This window comes from Akebia trifoliata, chromosome 6 (genome assembly GCF_017979445.1).
Source record: "Akebia trifoliata isolate Shusen 1 chromosome 6, ASM1797944v1, whole genome shotgun sequence".
NCBI classification, from domain to species: Eukaryota; Viridiplantae; Streptophyta; class Magnoliopsida; order Ranunculales; family Lardizabalaceae; genus Akebia; species Akebia trifoliata.
This window is the reverse complement of record NC_141380.1, coordinates 24,812,887-24,825,475: the sequence shown is the minus strand read 5'-3', so window position 1 is coordinate 24,825,475 and position 12,589 is coordinate 24,812,887.

The following is a 12,589-nucleotide window of genomic DNA, read 5'->3' as shown; positions in this document are numbered from 1 at the left end:
TAGTACAGTTGCGCCACCATCAAGTTGGCCAAACATACATCCTTTCCTACCAATATCTGTGCCACTATTGAGAAGATGGCACTGTTGATGCATCGGGCAGGAGTGGCCGGGGCCACAAAGACATTGAGAAAGTATACAAAGAAGGCGGCCATTTGGGACTCCTGGTAGTAGTATTGGCTATATTTAGTCCTCCAGCTCATCAATGATTGCTTCCCGTGGTCCTTTGTCTTCAACATCTCTTTCAGGCCATTTAAGAGGACCATTTTCCCTTTTTCTACAACATCCAACTCAGCCTTAGGCACTTACTCCACCTCTCTACCTACTAGAAGCCATGCCAATCTAATTGTATCTTATGCAGTGAAAGAAAACTCATTCTCAGCTGATATGAATGTGTGTGTCCAGATTCGACAGCTCAACCAACAAGCCCAGTAGAGGTTTGTTGTGGTAGACATCGTTCATGGTTATCTCCACTGCAATCATCAGCCCGGGATCAGCCAACCTTTTCTTCATCTCCTCGTCCTTCAAGGTCCTGATGACCCATTGAGCCCACTGCATGGCCTCCCAGTTCTGAGTATACTCCATCTCCAGAAGAATATTCCTTTCTCTTTAGCATTGAGTAAAAATAACAACAAGAGGTGTGAATGTCCATACTTTATACATAAGCTGCTGTAAAACATACACGCCCAGTCATCTCAAGCTCATTCTCTTTAGTTAGACATGCAGCATTACTCGTCACAAATGCAGTTAAAGATCTTCTTTGTACTTGATAAAAACATCTAAAACAAATTTTCTTGGTTTGATCTATTTTTATTGTTTTTTACAAACTTAGCTTGAATGTTCTCATTCAAACTTCTGTAATTAATCAAAACTACAATTCTCTCCCTATGTATAGAATAAAATAAAAACTACTAAAATAATCAATTGTGTCTTTCTCCATGGAATTACTAAAATAATAAATTAAAAAAAGTAAGTTTGCTTTTAAGAAAAGAAACTGCAAGGTCATAAGTCTAAGATTAGAAACTCAAGATTCTAATATCTACTAATGCATCTACACCATCCGTTTGGATTTGCGATGATCCAACACTTCCAAGTAATCTTCTGCTGTTATCTGTACTACATCATTCTCCCCAGGTGCGGAAGAATTCGCCCACGAATTCGCAGTCTCATCATCAGATGTGTGCATATGGATGGGTAACTTCAAACGATAGGCATTAGCATTGATCTTTTCAATAATCTCCAACAGGTCAATTTTCTTAGCACAAAGTTTATTGTACTCTTCAACAGGAAACCTATCTTTAGTCAAAACAGCCCACACAAAGTCACCCACCTCAAATTCCACATGTTGACACTTTTGATCAGTTGCAGCCTTGTAATTAACATTGGATTCTAGCAACTTGATTCTAGTTTCTTCATGAATCTGTTGCAAACAGGCAATAAGATATTCAGCTTTTCCATTGGGACGTTTCATGTTTGGGACAGGCACCAAGTTTAGAGGTGATCGAGGATTAAATCCCGAGACGATGGTAAAGGGGCTGAAACCTGTACTATTGACAGTGCGGTTGTATGCGAATCATGCTTAGAATAACTTCTGATCCCATGACTTCAGATTAGACCCTACGAGGCTGTGTAACAAGTCTCCCAAGGAACGGTTGACCACCTCTGTCTGACCATCAGTTTGAGGATGGTAGGTACTGCTAAAGTTGAGTCTTGTGTTGGCGAGTCTCCATAAGCACCTCCAAAAGTGACTAAGGAGTCGAGTGTCACAATTGGACACAATAGACTATAAGAGAAATTTTACACTGCAGAGATTTTGAAATAATTGTTTCCTTCACACTTTCATTGATATGAAAAACTGAATTATAAACACAAAGTCTAGAGTTCTATTTTAGGAATGATATATACTATTGAGCCTAAAATATGCTACGGTTACAATTGACAGATATGAGAATAAATATGCAGCTCTTACAGAAACTATACACCACAATTTCAGCCTAGATATGCTCTGTTGTGTTGTGAACTTGATTCATTCTATCTTCCTTTATACGCCCTCGCAAGATTGAGCTGCCATCAGCAAGACCAATCTTGTTGCATAGTAATTCAGTTCGCTGTCGAGACAGTGGCTTGGTCAATAAGTCGGCCAGTTGATCTTGAGTGTGAACATGGCAGACTTGAAGACATCCTTGTTGAACTAGGTCCCTCACAAAATGAAGATCGATTTGAATGTGCTTCATACGGGAATGATTGACTGGATTGAAGCTGAGATGTGTAACAGCAAGATTATCACAGAGAAGTTGAGGTGCTGTTTTGAGAGGAAATCCAAGTTCTTTAAGGAGATTTTGAAGCAAAATGGTTTTGGAAGCAACATTTGCAAGTGCTCCGTATTCAGCTTCCGTTGAAGACCTTTCAACAGCTCTTTGCTTCTTTGAACTCCAAGAAATTGGATTGGATCCTAGAAAGCTGATGTATGCAGAAGTGGAGGTGTGGCCATCGACATTTCCAGCCCAATCTGCATCTGAGAAAATTGTTAAAAGAGGCAAACCAGATTTACAAATCTGTACACCATGAAAAATGGTCGGTTTTAAATAACGAAGAAGCCGTTTTGTTGATGTCCAGTGAGTTTGCGTTGGCTTGTGCATAAATTGCCAGAGCTTGTTGACTGCGAAGGAGATATCTGGACATGTCAAGGAAAGATATTGAAGACTGTTGATGCATCGGGCAAGAATGGCCGGGGCCACAAAGACATTGAGAAAGTATATGAGGAAGGCGGCCACTTGGGACTCCTGGTAGTAGTATTGGCTATATTTAGTCCTCCAGTTCATCAATGATTGCTTCCCGTGGTCCTTCTTTGTCTTCAGCATCTCTTTCAGGCCATTTAAGAGGACCATTTTCCCTTTTTCTACTACATCCAACTCAGCCTTAGGCACATACACCACCTCTCTACCTACTAGAAGCCATGCCAATCTAATTGTATCTTCCGCAGTGAAAGAAAACTCATTCTCAGCCGATATGAATGCGTGTGTCCAGATTTGACAGCTCAACCAACAAGGCCAGTAGAGGTTTGTTGTGGTAGACATTGTTCATGGTTATCTCCACTGCAATGGGGACACCTTAAGCAACAGTAGAGAATGCACGAGGTCCTTCCATTTCAGATCTACAACACAGCAAAACAGAACAATCATGAGTAATGGGCACAGTGAGACAGAAGAATAGACCAGCCTGTGTGGTGGTAGTGACAGCAAACTGTATTTTAGTCTCTCCTAGGGGACTCTGTGTGCTAGTTTAGATTATAGTAATTGTTTTGGGTGAACAGAGGATGTCGAATTCAATACAATGCAGAGGGTACTGATGAATATTTGAGGGTAGAGGACTTATGGGTGTGACGTGTGGCAATAGACAAAGCAATGCATGGTGGTTTTCCTTCTAAGGGTTTATCCTACTCCAAGTACAAAGACAGTGCTATGCAAAGCATCTTTAATTTTGTTATCAAGGGAAAAATAGGTTTTGCGTGTATGTGAATTTAAAAAAGAAGGAAAATTTAAAAGATTCAGAAAAAATCAGCAAAGGGAACATTTGGCTAAGTCTACGAGCAAAGAGAATGTGTTCACCATATCCTAAGCGAAAGCATTCGCTCTATTCTAAGCGAACACATTCGCTAAATTATAGCGAATGCATTCGTTTTGAAACACCATGCTCAAGCGAATGCATTCGCTTTGGGGTAAGTGAATACATTCTCTTTCAGATGTACTACATCATTCTTTTCTGTTTGCTTTTTTCAGTGAATGGCCATTTGCTATGGTTCATCTTTGTCACCAAGTCAATTATTGGATTTCGTTCTGTAAACCATCATAAACCCCTATTTTGATCTCCTTCATGCCATTTAGGTTCAATAAGCCTACCCTATCCCTTCTTAGGTTTCTGTCCACTGTGCATAGACTCTATGCCCTTGATATTTTTGGTCGTTTGCCACAACATAAACTCTCTATTAAACTCTAAAGGTCCTTAATCCAACCTAGGGACTCTGTTGAAACCCTAGACACCATTTCAGGTTCTTGTTTCTCCACTGCCAATATGACCTTTATTCCACTCATTTTAAACTCCCCATCCTCTTCTCATTTTCAACCCAATCATCCTGGGAACCCATTCCACCACACAGTCTACCAACCCCCTAAACAAAAACAAAATAACCAAAAAATCAAGAAGCAAAAGAGGATTGGGAGACTTGGTTTAATAGATTGATGCACGAAAGAGGTTTTGGATGACTCGAACGATCTCTAGAACTTCTGGGTTTGTTTGAGAGTGCAAGAGATTAAATGCTTGGGAGTTTTGAAACGGTAAAGAACCATGTTGAGTTTAGTCCCACATCAGACACAAATTGCCTTGTCTCTCTCCTTATAAGCTACTGGGCCTCTCCACTCATTGCCAATTGGTTTTGAGACCCCCAAATTATCATGGTATCAGAGCAGGCCTTTCTTTCCTCCATGTCACCCAGTTCAAATCTCCACGTACTTTGGCCAAGTCCGGCCCACACGTGCGGGGGTGTGTTGAGTTTAGTCCCACATCGGACACAAATTGCCTTGTCTCTCTCCTTATAAGCTACTAGGCCTCTCCACTCATTGCCAATTGGTTTTGAGTTGGACCCCCAAATTATCAAACCAAATGAAACATTTTCCCTGTTTTAAAGGCATTTAAGCATCCTCGTGAGACACACTGAATGGTTAAGCGAGTGTCCATTCGCTTTCCCCCCTTTTACAGTTCTCTTGAAAATTGGTATGGGGTAGTGATGATGGTGGTGTTCTTGAAGATTAGTTGGATGAGATGAAGTAATACCCCATAGTTGAGAGTTGTGAAAGTCTTAACTTAGTTGAAAATACAGCTCGAGAACAAGCCTCATCATCACTACTGTCTTTTGAGATGATTTAAAGAGAATTGCAGAGAGAAGAAGGAGAAAAGGTTGGGATCAAAGGAGGGAGAACACCTACATAAATTGTATATTCCATATTTTTATCCAACAATAAATTTGCTACATCATGAATCATTCGAGAGAAAAAGAGATTTTACTAATTTTATGCTCATTTGTGTATAAAACATAGCTTTAGGGCATTATAGAGGGGGTTAGATCTTTTCCCATCTTCTCCCTCACACAAAATGTCTTTTTTTTCCCTGTATATCTTTCTCATGGGGCTCCCTCATCCTCCTTCGTCTTCCCTCGACTATTGCAATGACCCCCGAATGATTGTCCAATTGGTTTCGGTGGGGTGTCAGATCAAAAGAATAAAATAGAAAAGAAAAACTAATGTAACAGAACCCAAAGCTACCAATCTTATTGCATGCTCACACAATAGAAGATTGAAGATGAGATTCAGCATACTAAAAAATTTAGTTTTCCTAGCTAGAGGTTGAAGACGACTGGCTCTACAAAGAAAAATCAAGGACTTTTGGTTACTTAATGAAGACTGTTGATGATGGGAAATGAGTTGGTCCATGTGTGCACCACGTGGATTGACCGTATATGAGGTGGAAAAACATAGTCAATGTGAGGTGACAAAGAGAACGTAACTTTGGAGGCTAAGAGGTGGTTATGATCCACATAATCTCGTATGCATATTCCACATTTTTATCCAAGAAATTCGCTACACTATGGATCATTGTATAAAAAGGGCATTTTAATAATTTAACGCTCATTTGTCCATAAAACATAGCTTTAGGACATCAGAGAGGGTGATTGGATCTTTTCCCCCATTTTCTCGATCTCATGGGACTCCCTCTTTCTTTCCCTCTCCCCATCTATCTCTCATGGGGCTGAAAGCGCCCTCGATCCGCGGGGTGCGCGGATCCGCTTTTGACCCTTGAGGTTTGGGAGTCGCCACCTAGTTATTACGGTCTAGGAACCAATTTGACCCTACAATGGATAAAAAGAACTAATCTACTATAGAAATCTGAATCCGGGGATCATGTTACGGGGTTGGAAGGTGTTAGGCACCAACCCCGCCCGGCCAATGCCGGTCTCTACTTATCCCAAATATAACTACATCGCTAATGATAAAACCTAGATTAAAAAAAATAATAAAAAAACCTTACCTTCGATCTGCAAAAGTACTATTCCCTCAGATCTGAAAAACAGTTCCTTGTACCGTACTCCTTGCTTCGTTTTGTCTCCGGATCTGATTTCTGATCTCCGAGGCAAGGTGTCTCCTTCTTGGATCTGGATGCTTTGAATTTGTGGTGGATTTTTGGGATGTTTTTGGGAGATTTTTGGGTGTTTTTTAGGCTAAAATCGGAGTTGGGGTGTTTGGGAAGGAGTTGGGGCTCCAAAATTAGGGTTTTGGAGGGGTTGTGGAGGCTTCTTCACCTACTTTTTCTAGGGTTTTTTCTTTGATACGAAAATAGGGTGTGGAGGCTCTTATTTATAAAGTTTTTAGAAGCATTAGGGTTTGATTAGGGTTTCTTTTAGGGTTTCAATTAGGGTTTTGACTTAGTCTTTAGGGTTTTAGGGTTTTGACTTTAGTCTTATGAGATTGACTTGATTAGGGTTTTGATTTAGGATTTTGACCTTGGTCTTATGAGATTGACTTGATTAGATTAGGGTTTTGATTTGGGATTTTGACCTTAGTCTTATGAGATTGACTCGATTAGTTTAGATTAGGGTTTTGATTTAGGGTTTTGAATTTAGTCTTATGAGATTGACTTTAATACTTGACTCTAGTCTTACTTAATTGACTTTAATTTTGACTTTGGTCTTATTTGATTGACTTTAATATCTTGACTTTAGTCTTGCTTGATTGATTTTAAATTTTTGGAGAACCCCTTTCTATTATATCTTTAATTCTTTGGACCCCCAAATGGAGGGGTCCTTAAAGAAATATCCCACGAACCCTCAACAATTTTGCCTGAGAGTCCAATTAATCGATTTTTTAGGTTCAAATTTTTAAATTAATTTCATTAATGTTTCACTTTAATTATTTAATGTTTTATTTATTAATTTCGAATTTTTTAATTATGAAAATTGTGAAATTATCGTTTTGCCCCCGGAGAGGACTTTTCACGTTTCAAGTCGGTTTTTAATGTTCTAGGATATTTTAGAATCAGTTTTTCGTAAGAAATTCAATGAGAATGTTGGTTTGTGTCATTTATGAAAATTTTTATGTGAAATTATTGTGAACTTTATGAGGGGCATTTTCGTAATTTTGTCAAATTATGTTAAAATTGGTGAAATGATTTATTTGGTTTTGATTTATTATTTTATGTGTTCGAGAGAGTTTTCCTAAGCGTAACGTAGGCTCCAGGGTTGTTTTGAGGTTAGGGGTATTTTGGTAATTTAATCATTTTTAGTGATTTTTATCGTGAAGCTTCTTTTTGGTTTGCAAGATGATGATTTCTATGTTTCTGGGGTCGTATTTTCCTAGCGTAGCGTGGTTTCTAAGTTTTGTCAATTCGAGATACCTCATCCGGATTTCTGAAACATATCTGGTAACAAAATAAAGCATTGGAATAGACATCCATCATTGGGAACCTTTGCGATCGGGTTGACGAGTTGATTAATCAGGCGGATGCAAAAATGGGGTGTCTACAGGGGCCTCCTCGTTCTCTTTCTTCTGCCCTTGAGTTATGCAACGACTCCCGAATGACTGTCCAATTGGCTTAGGTGGGGTGTATGATCCACCTCACCTTTTTTCTCCACACACAAGTAAAAGCCTTATCTGCATTTTAGTCATTTATAATTTTTTTCCGAGAGTGATCTAACTGACCATAGCTTAAAACTGTGCAATAATGTATCTAAAGCCATGAGACTCATTTCTCTTTTGCAATCTTTTTTCTTTTCATGCAAAATTCCATTGCAGGGAGATTGAGGAGGTGGATTTTGATCCACCACCCTTGTGGAGGGAACAAAGGAAAATAACTCAAGTCACTTCTCTTTTCTTTTGATTCTTTTTATATTTTTTTTCTCTTTCTTCTCCTTACTTTTCTTGAAAATTGGTATGGGGTAGTGATGATGGTATTGTTCATGAAGATTGGTTGGATGAGATGAAGTAATACCCCATAGTCGAGAGTTGTGAAAGCCTTAACTTAGTTGATAATACAGCTCAAGAACAAGCCTCATCATCACTATTGTCTTTTGAGATGTTTTAAAGAGAATTGTAGAGAGGAGGAGAGAAGGTTGGGATCAAAGAAGGGAGAACACCTACATAAATTGTATATTCGATATTTTTATCTAAGAATAAATTTGCTACATCATGAATCATTAGAGAGAAAAAGGGATTTTACTAATTTTATGTTCATTTGTGTGTAAAACATAGCTTTAGGGCATCAAAGAGGAGGTTAGATCTTTTCCCATTTTCTCCCTCACACAGAATCTCTCTTTTTTTTCCCTCTTTATATCTTTCTCATGGGGCTCCCTCGTCTTCCCTTAACTACTACAATGACCCCCAAACGACCGTCCAATTGGTTTCGGTGGGGTGTCGGATCCAATTCACCCTTATCCTCCACATACTCAAGCAAAAGCCTTATTTGCATTTCATCCATGAAACATTGGCAATGTTGGGGAGGTGGTTCATACGATCGATCTAAAACTAACATCAAGAGGTGTGAATGTCCAAACTTTATACATAAGCTGTTGTAAAACATACACACCCAGCCATCTCACACTACAACCTAGGTGGAGTTGGGTAGGTCGGAAGGTAAACCCAGGTTCAATCAAGCCTGAGTTAATTTATCTAACCTTAACATGAGCTTGAGCTCGGATCAACCAAAGTAGGGTAATTTTGGGACTGGTTCAACAACCCCAAAATCATTTTGATCAAAATCATTAGTAAATAAAATCATGTACAACCTCCAAATCCATCAATGAAAGAATATGTAGAAAAATCATACAATATCAAAGTCTACATTAATAATATCCAATTGCTCACAAGCCATAATAATAAGATAAAATAAAACAATAAATTGAAAAATTTTCTCGATGATGCTTCTTTTCACTCCTTAGCCCTTAATATCAATACCATTAATAAAATGACTCTTCATCTTGAAGAAATTTGTGTATACCATATATGAACAAGTGTAGCAATGAACTCAAAAAAGAAAGAAAATAAAAAAGAAAAAGAAAAACTCATTTTTTTCTTAGTTATTTGAAGAAAGTACAAAATGATGATGAGGTGAAAAACAGTACAATAAGGCCATTTAGATGAGATTAGTAAATCAACAAGCAATTTCAAATTGGTATTCATCCATCAATTCAAAAATTCAATTGTAGATTGGGGAAGAGAATAGACAGAAGAAATACACGTAATTAATTAAAGTGATAATAATGTCATTTTATTTTATCATACATGATAAGAGTCTGACAAATGTTACGAAGGCACAACTTTTAAATTTTTTAAAAACAAACCCTAAGCCCCCGATGGAATGACAAGGCTTTAGAGCGTCAATGGCGTATCCTCAATCTTATTTTTGTAACCTATTTTAGGACCATGTCACTCCATTTTTCCTTTTATATATATATATATATATATATATATATATGTATGTATGTCTGTATAAATTATTATTTTCTTCACCTCTCCGTCGGCTCGTCAACTAGTTGCCGTGATTCAACTGCTTCGTTTTCTTCTAGCTAGGTTCTTTGGCCATAGTTGCCTTTGCTGGCCTCTTTTGCCCCTTTTATTGAGCTCTTCGCCCAACTGTATTCTAAGCACCAGTGTCATCTCTTGAGTTTCCTTTCAAGATCTGGGATAGTGAGAAGCACTGAGCCTTTACGTAATGTTGAAGGTATCCATTATACCCTGGGGTCTTTACCCCAACCCTGCTGTCCGTTGAAACTTTCACCGTCTCTACCTCAGGGCAACCAAAGTATACCTTCTTCAAATATTTGGTTTTTAATGATTCCTCCCTTCTAAAAGGATAGGGAACATCCTGCTCATACCCGAGTTGTGGAGCCACCAGGTGTAGGCCACATGTACTGCCCGGTCATCCATTCTTTGTTTGCTTATGACCAATGAATACGTAGGCATCCCAATCAGGTAGTCAGGTATGACCATTCAGTGGATATAGAGCCAGGCCACCCCCTTTCCACTCACCTTCTCCAAGGGCTTGAACAATGGTTTGGCTTTGTAGTTGTTTTGGGCATACGACCTCCACACCAAGTTCCGTGTTCCGTTGAGCAATTTGAGCCCTTGCAGTGTGTTCCTCTTGGCCGATTTCTCATCACCATAACAACCACCCTAGTAAATTGTGTTCGAAACAACCCCATCTAGTCAGGGAACCTTTGATACGCCTACAACTGCAACAACCAGAAGGGCCTGCATACACTATTGGCCTGCTTTGCAAGCTCTTCTCCGTTGTCTCTCTTGCTAGCCCGTACTTGAGTTATAAGCTCTTTCTTAACTAGCACTTGAGTAAGAAGCTCTTTCTTAACTAGCTAGAGTAAGAAGCCTGTCTCTTGATGGGGCCCCTAAGGCAGCTTCAAGTCTAGTGCTTCTAAGTCTAGTGTTTGCCAGCTGCTTTCCCTTTTATGTCTAGTGACTAGCTCTTAACTGTTGAGTATCCTCGCCCCCCTCCCGGGGCGAGGGCCTCCTTCCAGCTCTGTTTCACCTCCGGGGGGTATGGATAGCCTTCAATTAAGCTAACGAGGTAAAATGAAGTATAAACTCATACGGTAGTAGCGGCACACCCATCCGGCCGGCAAGAGAGAAAACTACTTTTTGAGCTAAAAGCAGGAGTTCGAGTCTAGCCCTTCGGGTCTTTCCTCGAGTTATAACAAAATCTTCATGCAAATCATCTAAGGCTTAGTACAGTTACGCAATCATGGCCAAATAGACATCCTTTCCTACCAGTATCCATGCCACTACTAAGAAGATGGTACTGTTGATGCATCGGGCAGGAGTGGCCGGAGCCACAAAGACATTGAGAAAGTATATGAGGAAGGCGGCCATTTGGGACTCCTGGTAGTAGTATTGGCTATATTTAGTCCTCCAATTCATCAATGATTGCTTCTCGTGGTCCTTTGTCTTCAGCATCTCTTTTAGGCTATTTAAGCGGACCATTTTCCCTTTTTCTACTACGTCCAACTCAGCCTTAGGCACATACACCACCTCTCTACCTACTAGAAGCCATGCCAATATAATTGTATCTTCCGCAGTGAAAGAAAACTCTTTCTCAGCTGATATGAATATGTGTATCCAGATTTGACAGCTCAACCAACAAGGGCCAATACAGGTTTGTTGTGGTAGACATCGTTCATGCTTATCTCCACTACAATCATAAGCCCGGTATCAACCAACCTTTTCTTCATCTCCTTGTCCTTCAGGATCCTGATGACCCATTAAACCCACTGCATGGACTCCCAGTTCTGAGTATACTCCTCAAGAAGAATATTCCTTTCTATTTCAGTTCGGTTCCCGAGTAAGGTCGTCCATTCTATTACTTGTACTCTAGCCCCCTTCGGGATGATAGTTAGTGGGAGGAACATCTGGCCCTTTTCACAACTTGGATAATAGTCGGCTTGGCCACTTCCTCTTCAGTCTCCTTCCCATATACAATGGTGTCCACTGGCCACACCTTTAGAACAATAACAATGGGAGCTTGGGTGTCCTAAGCAGTTGGAACAGCTGACCCTTGGGTACCAATGGGGACACCTTAAGCAACAGTAGAGAATGCACTAGATCCTTCCATTTTCAGATCTACAACATAGCAAAACTGAACAATCATGAGTAATGAGCACATTGAGACAGAAAAACAGACCAGTATGTGTGGTGGTACTGACAGCAAACTGTATTTTAATCTCTCCTAGGGGACTCTCTGTGTGCTTTTTAGACTATAGTAATTGTTTTGGGTGAACAGAGGATGTCGAATTCAATACAATGCAGAGGGTACTGATGAATATTTGAGGGTAGAGGACTTATGGGTGTGACGTGTGACAATAGATAGAGCAATGCATGGTGGTTTTCCCTATCTAAAGGGAACATTTGGCTAAGTCTAGGAGCAAAGCTCAAGCGAATACATTCGCTTCCACAATCGGAGGCCATTCGCTAGGGTTCATCTTCCTCAGCAAGTCATTTAATCTCTAAACCTTCATTAACCCCTATTTTGATCTCCTTCATGTCATTTAGGTTCAATAAGCCTACCCTATCCCTTCTTAGGTTTCTAATCCAACTCAGAACCCCTAATTGAGGCCCCAGATTCCCCAAAACCACCATGGGTCTGTCCACTGTGCATAGACTCTATGCCCTTGTTCTTTTTGGTCGTTTGCCCCAACATAAACTCTGTTGAAACCCTAGACACCATTTCAGCTTCTTGTTTCTCCACTGCCAATATGACCTTTATTCCACTCATTTTAAACTCCCCATCCTCTTCTCATTTTCAACCCAATCGTCCTGGAAACCCATTCCACCACACAATCTACCAACCCCTTAAACAAAAACAAAATAACCAAAAATCAAGAAACAAAAGACGATTGGGAGACTTACTTTAACAAATTGATGCACGAAAGAGGTTTTGGATGATTCGAATGATCTCTAGATGATAAGAGATGTGTGCATATGGCTGGGTAACTTCAAACGATAGGCATCACAAAGTTTATTATACTCTCCAACAGGAA